Raw genomic sequence first — 13,185 nt, forward strand, 5'->3', positions numbered from 1 at the left:
GGGCATTATCTGTCAACTTGCTGGGAATTAGGACAGCAAATGCCTTCAATTGTCTTTGCTCATTAAACCATGTCTCTGCAGATGTTCAGTGTTTTAATATTTCTCTTGGTTGGAAAGCACAGTCTTCGTGTAATCAATTAGAGAAGTACGATTTTATATAAATTGACAAGTTTATAAATGGAACAAAATGCTAGAGAGAAAACACTCCCTATTTAAATGAGTGTCAATCTACTTATTAATATGTTATTAATACATAATGTCAAGCAAAATGCTCATGTTCTATATACTATATGAAGTACCTGCATGGATGGAACAATTTTTGTGGCAGTTAAGTCATGAAAACAAACCACAATGATGGTTTGTTTTGTACTCTTATGGTCAACCTTGCCGTAATGATCCTTCCTGAACTGTAGTTTGGTTCTTGGGCATTGGTCACATACTCCTTCACCAGCTCCATACTGAAAACTTTTCATCTCTGTAGGATCTTGTAGAGCTTATATTCTCCCTGTCATTTTGAGAACTGAGTCAATACCTCCCCCTACATAGTGAGGTCTCAATGACCGCTATCATAAGGAAAGAACCATATCATGTTCTGCATGATGTATAATTGTATAGACAATTCATAGAGTTGGTCCATCCATATGAATGAATAAAAAAGCCATCATTAAGTGCTTACTGTGTGCCTGGCATTCTGCATATATCTTGGACCCACCCTGACCATGGAAAAAGAGGTTGGCCTTGAATTGAAATGGGAGAGTAGGGTAGATTGGATTGCTTTAGAAAAATTGTTCAGTTCTTTTAATGATCCTTTAAATAAAAACAACATCTATCTGATTATACTCTATGGCTACAGATGAAGGAATGCTAGTTTCTGAAGAATTAAATGTAGAGGTGCATGGTAGGTGTGAGTAGTGTGTAACATATTCTTGTACAAGAATTATAGAAGAGAAAAATCAGAGCCCTGTCTCAGAAAAAAAGAAGGGGGCTGATTAGGCGGTAAAGTGAGTAATAACCAATGGTAAACCTATATATTCCTATGGTATTTGCACAGCAAAAAGAGAATGGGAGGACCCAGCTCCCTACCTGGGGTGATTGGTGATTGGGTGATTCTCTGTGTAGGATTTATAGAGACACTTGCATAAAAGACAGGATGAGATGACTTGAATGGGTTACAATCTGCATTATCAGAGTAAATATTCACCTTAATGAGATAATAAATTCATTGCAGAATATGGTAACCAACCATCACCAATAGACATAGGATTTTCAAACAAATTAAGGTTGCCTCTTTCTAGTATCTCTTAATTCTGGATAGATTGAAAAATTGCTGCTTTCAATTACAGCTACGTGGTTTTGCTCAAATAGATGAAATGCATTTTATAGGCCAAGCTTGGTTTTTCCTCTTCAGATAGACCAGACTTATGACTAATATGTCAGGACATGCACAAATGCACACAAACATATGAAGTTTTTTCCCTGTTACAAACAAATGTAAACTTTTAGACTTTGAAGAACTGGAATTCCATGCAAACAATGAGTTTAAGGAAGAATAAAACAGACACTGTTTTCAAGAGAAAAAAAAAAGATAAAGTTTGCTGTAGTTCAAGATATTAGAAATGTAAGTTTAATGGCAATTATCCTGGCTATCAATCTTCAATAGTTTGCAAGGGATCCAATCTCAAATGCAATGAGCCTTTATAAGATTTGTGATTACAGAGTGTAAAATATAACAGATGCTATGATATTTAGATGCCTGCTGGCATTCACTTTTCTCTCTGCATAGTTCATTTCAGCTATATGAAAATTTTATGTGCTATATAAAAGTAAAGAAATAGAAATTTATTTATAAAATAACCACAGTAGGAATATATAATGTTTTCTGTGATGTGGTGCTTGGTTTTATAAACCACAGAAAAAAAGCAGAGAATTTGATGATACAGTGTAACTTTTCATTGAGTGGAGACCACCTACCTCAAAAATACTGCAGTCACGTCAAATTGGATGAGATATGCCAAACAGATGACTTTTTCTCCATCTGAATTCATCATCTCTGTGGGAGAAAAGTTGACCTCTTTGAGGGGGACACTTTCCAATGCCGCCTGATGTTATTAGAGTGGGGGTGCTGGGGTGCTGTGAAGGAACAGTGACATCTAGAGGCTCTGAAGATGTGGTAAATCTTAGAGATACTGGGAAGAAGTATGGTCTGGAAAGAAGCACCTGGGTTTAGATTCAAACCAAAGGGAAACCTTCACATTACCAGCTGTGGGTATTGACATTGCAGTCAAGCTCTCAGATGAACTACACTTCCAAGAAAGCCTAGGCTCCCTTCCATTTGGCAGCTAGGCATCTCAGTCTTTGTGTTTATATCCATCTGTTCTGCTCCTTGTAGTGGTTTGTGTGTCTTATATGTCCTGTGGGAAAGTGGACTTCTCTTGTTGGATCTTGCAGGCTTTTCTGACAAATTCATTACAAGTCTCACAGTGCCTATTCAATAAAGAGGTTATCACAATGAAACAAAATTCTCATTGTAATTAACTTCTTTGCACCCAGTCTATACCTGCCTTTCAAAGTATGGTTATACGTGGATTCCAAGGTAGAGCATGCTGATATTTTATAATATATAAATAAGGTTAGTTCTGTAACAGAATTGAGGGAGTAGTTTTATTTTACTTGATAAAATAAAAGGGGTTTTATATTTATCATGAATCTGAGAAACTACATTGTAGAATTCTTTGAATTAAATGAATGCTTTGCCTTTGATACTGTCAGTTGTGAGGGCTTATGGAAGATCATGGTAAAATTTGGTTGCCCAGAGAAGTTCATCAGTATTCTATGCCATTTTTATGATGGCATGGTTGCATGGGTTCTAGATAATGGATTATGGTCTCATGATTTTCCAGTCACCAATTTAATGAAGCAGGACTCTGCTCTTGCTCTCATGCTTTTTAGCATGATGTTTTCAGTGATGTCATTGAACACCTTCAATGAAGACAAAAATGGTGTCAAGGTCAACTACCATACTGGTGTTAAATTATTTAACTTAAAAAGACTACCAGCCAAGAATAAAGTGGAGGGAGAGTTGGTGCATAATTTTTTTTGTTAGCAGATGATTGTGCACTCAGTGCAGTCTCTGAGGCCAAGATGCAACAGAGTATGGATTGATTCTCTGTTACTTGTGCTAATTTTGGCCTGATAATGAACACCAAGAAAATAGAAGCTCCCCACTAGCCAGCACTATACCATTCATACGTGGAACCATCAATTATAGCAAAATGGAGAAATTTTGAATGCTGTGGATAAGTTCACTTACCCTGGCAGTGTACTTTTCAGGGATGTCAACATAGATGATGAAATTAATTAATGCATTGCTAGCATTAATGCAATGCCAGATGTTGGAATCTCCGATGCTTTGAGGAATGTACTTTGGTCAAGAGTTTTAAATTCTAGTGAAACAGGATTCAGTTTATTTTACTTCCAAATTGCCTATAAATCTTTACTAAACAATATTCATGTCTGATTTTTAATTGATTATTTAATTCATTTTACAGAGATTTCATCTTGCCTAAATTTCCCTCATTTATTTTGGAAAATAGTTGATCAGTCTGATATCTAAAAGATACCCCATATGAGCAAATCCTCAATTGGACAAAGTCTTTTTTTAAAATATTGTTTGCAGAATCTTCAATTGCTTTGAAAAGTCCATCCTCTATCTCATTGCCTTTCATCTCTTCTCTTCCAAAGCTACAAGTTAGGAGATATGAATTCTAATATTAGGTCTGCCTCCAGTTGGTTATAGGACTTACAGTAAGTAATCTCACTTTTCTGGGCCTCAACTCCTTCATTTATATATTGAGGGTGCTTTACCTGATTCTTTTTAAGGTTTCCCCCAGTTCTAAATCCTATGTTTCAAAGTTCTATTTTCAAAACTGGGAAGCTCATTAAAATGGAAATATGTTGTCATGGAACCATGAATCTAATGCCAGGAGGGACTTTGGATATCCTCTTGTCCAACCTCATTTTCTAGGGAAGTATACATATAAACACACACACACATACATACACACACATATACATGCATATATAGACACATATACACATGTACCTATACAGTACAGGCACACACACATATGTGTATACATATATGTATATGCATGTACACGTACATGTACAATACATATACACACATACACATATACATACACATATACATATACATATACACATACATATACATGTACATATACATATACATATACTAGGTGGGATAGTGTATGGAGTGCCGGGCTGAAGTCAAGAAGAATCACCTTCCTGAGTTAAAATCTGGCTTCAGACACTTACTAGCTGTGTGACCCTGGGCAAGTCACTTAACCTTGTTTGCCTCAGTTTCATCATCTGTAAAAGAAGCTGGAGTAGGAATGGAAAACTACTCCAGTTTCTTTGTCAAGAAAACCTCAAATGTGGTCACAAAGACTTAGACATGACTGAAATAACTTAATAACAGCAACAACATATGAGTATATATATGTTGTTACTGTTCAGTTACAAATATATATGTGTATGTATACATATATATGTACACATACATACATGCATGCATGCATATATATATATATATATATATATATATATATATATGTATATGTAATAGAAGCTGTGCCACATAGAGGATAGATTGCTGACCTTGGGGTCAGGCAGACCTGTGGTCAAATTTTACTTTTAATAATGCTGTGTGACTATTGGCAAATCACTTAATTTTTTCATGTTCCCAGGGAACACTTAAAGCCTTTGAGAACAATCATCAGTCTGCATATCAATGAAATCACAGGTCCAAGTTCCTACTTCCCCTTAACCCACCCCCCCCCAAAAAAGTTAAGTGCATCTGTGTATACCTGAACCATGTATATGACACAAATGTCTTTCACTGTGACTATAAGATAGGCACATATATGGAAATTTTCCTTGATAAAATAGTCTTTAATGGAGGACTTATATGAACTCATACAGAGTGAAATAAGAATAATCAGGAAAACACTGGAAATGTTTTTGGCACAGTAACATTTCATTTACATTCATAAAGCACAATTTGCTCAGGTACTATCTAAGCAATGGGTACTGCTTTGTTCCTAGTCCAAATCTAGGTATCTATTCAGAGTCTGAGGTTTTGTAGGACTAGTCTTCAGATCGTCACATGCATGGTACTGTCTAATTTGGGGACAATATAAATGTTCTCCTAGTTACATTACAATAACAATTATGCCAGTGTACTGTAAAGAGACCTGAAAGATAACCACTCTGATCAATACAGTGATCAATCAATGAACTTCAGAGGACTGACAGTAAAGTGTGTCTTCCACCTCTCAGGAGAAAGGTGGTAGATTACAGGTGTGTCATGAAACATACCTTGTTAGCATGGACAATTTTTTTTGATCAATAATACCTTTTTACTTTTTTTTTTTTTGGTTAAAAATAAAAATTCTACTGGAATTGGAAAGTCTATAGAAAGTTATAGATATAAAAATGGACATCAGTAAAATATTTTAAAATGAAGATAACCTTTAATGTGACTTTTTGTGCTTTAATTAATAAAATTTGAATTCTTTACAGAGCAATGTCTTTAACAAAGAAAACCCATCATTGGACAGGGGGTTGATTGTTCTTTTGAACTAGGCCAAGGTCACTTGAAGGACCTAAGTGGAGGGAAATCTATTTGACAACCACTCTAGTAGTTAATGGATCTTTTGCATGGCATCTCAGTCCCATCGCTTTGCTTTAATTTGCTAGAAGCTTTTCCTATTTGTTGAGTTCTTTACATGATTAAAGTCAGGCACTCACTTTACACACTTGTCCCCATTCATAAATCCAACAAATAATAACATCCTGATCAAGCCCTTACTAAGAAATAGAGATTTAATGATCCCTGATGTTTTTTTTTGTCTTAGTTTGCAATCTCATCTAGGAAAGAAAAAAAAAAGAAAACAACATAAAGTGATTTGTTTTTGATGAATCTGAGTTGCCTACAAATTGGTGCTTACAAATTTCTTGCTTTATTAATAGTTCCAGCAATTTGGCCAGCATTGATTTATATGAAATACTCCTCCTTGTTGCAGGCACTACAGTGAGCTAATTGATTGCCATATGAATTATGCATCCAGAGCCAAAAGCAAGGGTATAGGAAGGAAGCATCCAAGGTCACTCTCCACAGAGAAGAACTATGGCAATTAAGTATTTGCTTAAGACAGGATTTCATTACATTTTGCTTCATTCTTCAGGTGTATATCATGGCAAGAATAAGAGGTGGGATATAAAATTGTACCTTTAATTTGTTCTCCAGCACAATATTCTGAAGTTCACAGTTCTGTTCACAGCAGAGAGGAAGTAATTGAATCAGTTAGAACTGGCATTTAGTTATGTCTAAATTTATAAAGGGTTCTAAGCCCACCCCAAATTAGAAGGTACAATGCATATGCACATAGTGCATATAACATGCAATATATATGTATTTATATGTGTGTACACACACATATGCACACACATACACATATATATGTATATATGTGTATGTGTATATATATATATATATATAAATGCAAGGTACAATGCATATAATGCAAAAAGTGCAATGCATATAACAACCCAAAAAAACTAGTCCTGCAAAACACCAATCTCTGAATAGATACCTAGATTTGGATTATGAACAAAGCAGTACCCATTGCTTGGAGAGTGATTGAGTAAATTGTGCTATATGAATGTAAATGAAATGTTAATGTGCCATAAAAATATGAATTCCAGGGATTCACAGAAATCTGGGAAAATTTATATAAACTGATGCAGAGCAAATAAATAGAACTAGGAGAGCAATATACATAATGACTACAATAATATAAATGAAAAAAATATCAAAACACATCAAAATTCATATACACCATGTTCTAATTATTGGCTCCAGAGAATCAAAGATGAAACACTCCTCTCTTCTCTGGGTAAATGACTGGCAGACCATGGCTGTGGATTGTTGTTTTCTTTGTTATAAGAATGGTTCTGGAAGGGGGGAAGATTTATTGGTCAGTAGCAGTGGTATAAAAACAGAAAACATAAATAAAAAATTTAATACATTTAGTACAAGGATCAGAAAAGTAAGCTGGTTTTTAGAGAAAAGGAAGGATGATCTTCAATTGATTCCCAATTAACTATCAATTAAGGAGTAGAGGGGGATATAACTCCCAAATGATTTCTATTTTACTTGGGAAAACAGATGTTAAGTAACAGAAAAATTCATATGTTTGTATCCTAGCAGTTTAGCCCTATCATTATTTGCTTGGGACCCAATGGGTTAGGAGAGAAAAAGTCTTTTGTGTAGCAGAGAATCAGAGTCAATTTTGGGTGTCTCAGACAAACTTTGGAGAATGAACTGAGTCTTGGAAGAAGATGTAAGGAATCTAAAATGGATAAATGAAGTAGAAATATGTTCTAGGCATAGAAGATGGATGGTTTGTGCAAATGCACATAGCTGGGAGATGGATTGTTGTTTTGAGAATAGCTATTGATTATAGGTTATCTGGAAAGTCGAGTTGTTTAAGGTGAGTAATATGAAGTAAGACTGGAAATGTAGTTTGGAGGCAGATCATCAAAAGCCTTAGATTTCAGACTGAGGGATTTGTATTTTATCCTGGAAGCAATTGAAAGTTTCTGACATAGTCAGAAGTTTCTTTAAGAAACATGTTTCTGATGACCCTGTGAAAGACAAATTGGAGAGGATAGATAGAATACAAATCTCCTACATGGCAGGGAGAACAATTAAGCTTTTAATATTGTTATTATATACTATTCTAGGTGAGATATGATGAAGGCTTAAACTACAAGAGTATCAGTGTGAGTGGAGGGGATGGGATGAAAGTGAGACAGAGGCAATTGAGAAGACTTGGCAGATGTTGGATATGGAGGTGAAGGAGAGGGAAGAGTGAAAGATGACTTCAAAGTTATAAATATGGATAACTAAGATGATTACACTTTCAATATGAATTATGAAGTTTGGATAAGGGTTAGGTTTAGTGCATGAAATATTGAATTCAGTTTTAGATTTGTGGAGTTTGAGTTGGTGAAGGGACATTCAAGTGGAGATGTTGAACAGGCATTTGAAGAGATAAGACTAGAGTTTGGGAAAAATATGGGAATAAGAGATAAAGCTTTTGGATTTATCTACATAGAAATGTCAATAGAATCTATAGGAGCAGATAAGATCAAGTGGAAGAGCACAAGGAAGAGAAGGCCCAGGACTGAGCCTTTGGGGCCATGCATGCTTAGAGAATGATAACCCAGCAAAAAATGAGGAAGTATAGTCATAGAGATTGCAGGAGAAGCAAGAGAGAGAAATACCTTTATGGAAGCCAAGAGAGGAGAGAGTATTCAAGAGGAGCAAGAGTGGTCAACAATGTGAAAAACTGAAGAAATATCATTGAGGATGAAAATTAAGAATAAGAGATAAGATTTGACAATGAAGACGTCATTGATAACCTGTGAGAGAGCAGCTCCAGCAGAGTGGTAGGGCAACGCAAGTCATTGATAAAAATATTGACCAGAAAAAGGTCAAAAATATGTCCTTGTAATATGGTATTAGAGATTTCATTTCAAGAAAATATTAATTGATTAACTAAAGCTAAGTAAATATTTCTTCAACCAATAATAAATTAACTTGTATACTATCATCTAGTTTATAGCTCTCTATTTGGTTCCCAATTATATCATGAGAAACTTGAGCAAATGTCAAATATGCTATGTTGATGGCATTTCTCTGATGTACTAGTAATCTATGGATGGGTTCCATTCATGGACTCAGTATAAACTTACTAAGTTCCTCTTTTGAGTAGAGCCTTGTACGAGTCACTAAGGCAAATATAAATGGAAGAGAAGACATGGAACTCAATCCCTAAGGGCTTATGATATCAACAGGGAAATAAGTTGTTACACGTGAATCCATTAAGTGCAATTATAGGGCAGTATGTTTGGATCCTTTCTGTGGATGTCTTGAGACATAATTTATTTTGCTTAATGAATATGTGGGGCATAACAGGGAGACTACAAACACACATACACTTGTCCCTAGGGCCCTTTAGGACTGCCAACAGCAAATTCTAATGGCTGTCACAGTATTAATATTATTTTGCCTTTGCTTTTTTTCAAGCAATAGTACTAAAATTTAAGACATTATTTATTTATGCTATCATTAAGTGCTTCACAGCAAGGTAGACAAGATAGGAATTATTAATTCTATTTAATAAAAAGGTAACTGAGGTACAGTGAGGCACTGTAGTATAGTGGAAATGGTGATGGATTTGGTGTCAGAAGAACTGAATCCTCCTCCTGCATTTGAAACTTTAGGACCATGGACAAATCACTTAACTTCTCTGTGCCTCAGTTTCCTCATCTGTAAAATGGGGACAATAAATACTTATACTACTTACCTGACAGGGTTGTTACAAAGAATGAGCTTTGAAGTATTCAACGAATATAAATTATTATTAAAGTTAGTTAGCAAGTTAGTGACAAAATTGGGACTAACAAAACCAATTTTTTTTTTCTGGAATTATCATAATAGCTGGCTTGGGGAGGTGGAGGTGATTAAAAATCTAAGGTGTACTAGATTATCCAAGGAGCACACATCAGGAATCAATCATGATGATCTCAAAGATTTCTAGGTTTTAGCCTTGTGGAGCTAAAATACAGAAATAAGGCTATAGATCTGAGGGACAAGAAGAGATTTTATAAATATAATGAACTCCTGAGTAAGGAAATTCCATCAATGCAGCATCATCTTTGCAACTTAGAGACTCAGAGATTTGCCTAGGGCACTGAAAGATTAAGTAATGTGGTTGGAGCCATGTAGCCATGTAGTCAATATGTGCCAGAAGCAAATTTGAACCCATTTCCCCTGGTTTTAAGGCCTGTTCTGTATCTATTATATCCTGATGCTTCATATGATATAGGCCACACATATGATAGGGGCAGCTAGCACAGTGGATAGAGCATGACTTGGAGTCAAGAAGATCTAAATTCAAATCTAGCATTACACACTATACTAGCTATGTGATCGTGGGAAAATCATTTGACCCTGTTTGCCTCAGTTGTAAAATGATCTGGAGAAGGAACTGTCAAACCACTCCTATGTGTTTGCCAAGAAAACCCCAAATGGAGTCACAAAGAGTCAGGCATGACTGAAATGACTGAACAACACATACATTTGTACATACATACATACATACATACATACATACCATATCCACTTCCCTGTTCTTTCCCTTATATATTTCTCCTTTTCCTTAAATTTTGAGAAGAAAATAAACTTTTCTTCCTTATGATTTATAGCTTTCAAGCCTCTTTGAATGCTTAATTCAGACACCTGAAGAGGTGTGAATGACCCTGTAAGCTTCAATCTCATGAAGTCTTTAGAGGTTTCAGCAGGAGAAATGATGCTCTAGGATGCTGATGGTTTATCTACTTCACCATCTTTAATATATGCAAGAGTCCTATAGTAATATAATTCTCAATCCCCATATTTAATAGTAAGATATCTGCAAAAGTGGAAGAAAGACTATATTTGAGTATGTCAAGTGTTCAAGGAGTTCAGAATAAGAGGGAAATCAGAATTGGGTTTGGGTAGTCAGGGAATTTTTCTTGGGGAAAGAGATCTTGTTGGGTCTTGATCTGAATTCCATGGAAGAGAAAAGAATAATGTTGTGAAGAGGCTGTAAACATAAGTGGAAACATAGAAGCAGGAACAAAGACAAAACAGAAAAGCAACCACATTTGGAAAATTCAGGCTGAGGTAGCTTTCTTCATACACTGAATTCTTCTGATTATTTTTTTGGTTATTAACTTCAATTTACCTATCAATCTGTCAACAATGATTTGTTAAGCATTTACTATATGCTAAGCACTGGGAATACAAAAACATAAGCGAAATCGCTGCCCCTATGGCACTTACATTCTAACGGGACACAACATATAAATATAAGCCACATACAAAGCAGACAGAAGTTAAACTTAAGGCTTGTGAGACCTGGACAATCTCCTGTGGTGATTGACCTGAGACTTGAAGAAAACCAAGAGATGGAGGTGAGAAGGAGTAAAGGTATGGAGATTGTAGATGAAGCATTATGTGTGAGGTTCCTTTTGATTCATGAAACATTTATTAAATGCCCAGTATGTGCCAGGCAATATGCTAAGTGCTAGTCCCTGACCAGCCAAACCCGACTCTGATTCCCTCTTATTCTGAATTCCTTGAACACTTGACATACTCAATTATATTCTTCCTTCCTCTTTTGCAGATATCTTACTATTAAATCTGGGGATTGAGGATATGTTATTATATGACTCTTAGGTACTATTACAGATTATGAAGTAGATACACATAATGAGAAGAAAAAACAGACTTTACCCAAAAGAAGCTTATAATTTAATGGGTGATGACAACACACAGAAGAAAGCTGAAAAGCAGTGAAGGGGCAGGGGTTAAAGGGGGACTCCAGATAGTGCCTTTCATAGGGGCATCTTATTTCATGGAGTTGAAACCAGGTTGAGATGCTGTTAGAAAATGGAGAGTTACTTTGAAAGTTCTGATCTGAGCCTTCTATAAAGGAAGGCTTTGCAAAGAATATATTGCTCCATCCTCTAGCCCTCCAGAGGGGAGAAGTAACTGAGAGAACTGAGAAGGTATTGAGTATCAAAAATGGAGTCAATCAGTATGGTGAAGAGATTTCAGGTGATCAGCTTATTCTGGATGAGGTGTGATGTTCCATGGAGTTGAAGCCAAGTAGAGCTGCCAGTGGAAACTGGAGAGAAGCAAACAGACAGTATGACTCTACTGTATTTTAGGGGGGAAGGAAGTAAAGTGTAAGAAGACTGAAAAGGTAGGAAGAAACCAGCTTGTGAAAAATTTTAAATGCCAAACAGAGGAGCTTATATTTAATCATAGAGGTAGGTGGGAGCCATCTTCATGAGCAATCTAGATCTCTGCAGGTTTGCAAACAAGGTACCACAAGTCAAGTCTTTGGGATACTTGTACCCAACTGATCTGTGCATGTATGGATAAAGTAAGATACTTAATGAACAAACTCTCCTTCTCTAAAGAGAAAGTTCCAGGTAAAAGTTACTTTGTATAATAGTTTGTCAGCAAAGACTTTATATCAATGTTAAAAATTACTAGCAAAATAAAGATTTATCAACTCGATGTAGGATTTTATAAATGTGGAGAACTGATCCTGGGGAACTGCAAAGTATCTAGTAAGCTCAATAATCACTTTAAAAAGTTATCAAGCAATATAATTTCATCCTGAATTTTCATAACATGGAGAAAATTGTCTGAAGCAAGAGAAAGAACATGGGGATTTCAATTTATCTTTGATATTACTTAATTAAGTTGGTTACCATGTTACTATAAATGTCATACCATCTCCTACAGCCTGTTGATTATAATCATTTTGAAATGTAATCTAGGATTAGGTAAGAAAAATATGAATAATTTACCATTTTTTCTTTAATATAATGCAATTTAAGAAAAATAATTGCAAATGAGATTTGGAAGTAGAGATATTTGAAGTTCTAATTAGGAGTATAGGGAGACTGCTGTGCCAGCTTAGATGGGCCTTTGTTAGTACCCTTCATTATTGCCTGAATAATCAATCTGTCGTGACAAGCAAGATGCCATTCAGTATGGAAGGAATACTTCAGCAACAGGAATTAATTAAACCCAGAACTATTCTTATAGGAGGAGTAAGTTTTAGTATCTACTTAACAAAGATCACTTTGCTCAAGAGAGCAACTGAGGAGTTGCTTGGTACTAGCAGAAAATGGGAAAGTGAGCTGTACATTACATCAAATAAGATTGATCTGGTCTTCAGAGCAAAAGCTGGGGGCAACCTTGTACCTGAGGTCTTTTCTTATCTAATTAGTTATTGGGGCTCTCACCCACCAATTGCTATGTCTTTGCTTTATTTGTGCTTTGTAGTTAGTTATGTCTTTGGCCCTTATACCAAACTCCTTCAACCCCAGAACAATGTAGATTTCTTGTGGTCAGAGATTTTCTTTTCTTTTCTTTTCTTTTTTCTTTTCTTTTCTTTTCTTTTCTTTTCTTTTCTTTTCTTTTCTTTTCTTTTCTTTTCTTTTCTTTTCTTTTCTTTTCTTTTCTTTTCT

Source organism: Vombatus ursinus, unplaced genomic scaffold (assembly GCF_900497805.2).
Source record: "Vombatus ursinus unplaced genomic scaffold, bare-nosed wombat genome assembly UNPS02014816.1, whole genome shotgun sequence".
In the NCBI taxonomy this organism is placed as follows: domain Eukaryota; kingdom Metazoa; phylum Chordata; class Mammalia; order Diprotodontia; family Vombatidae; genus Vombatus; species Vombatus ursinus.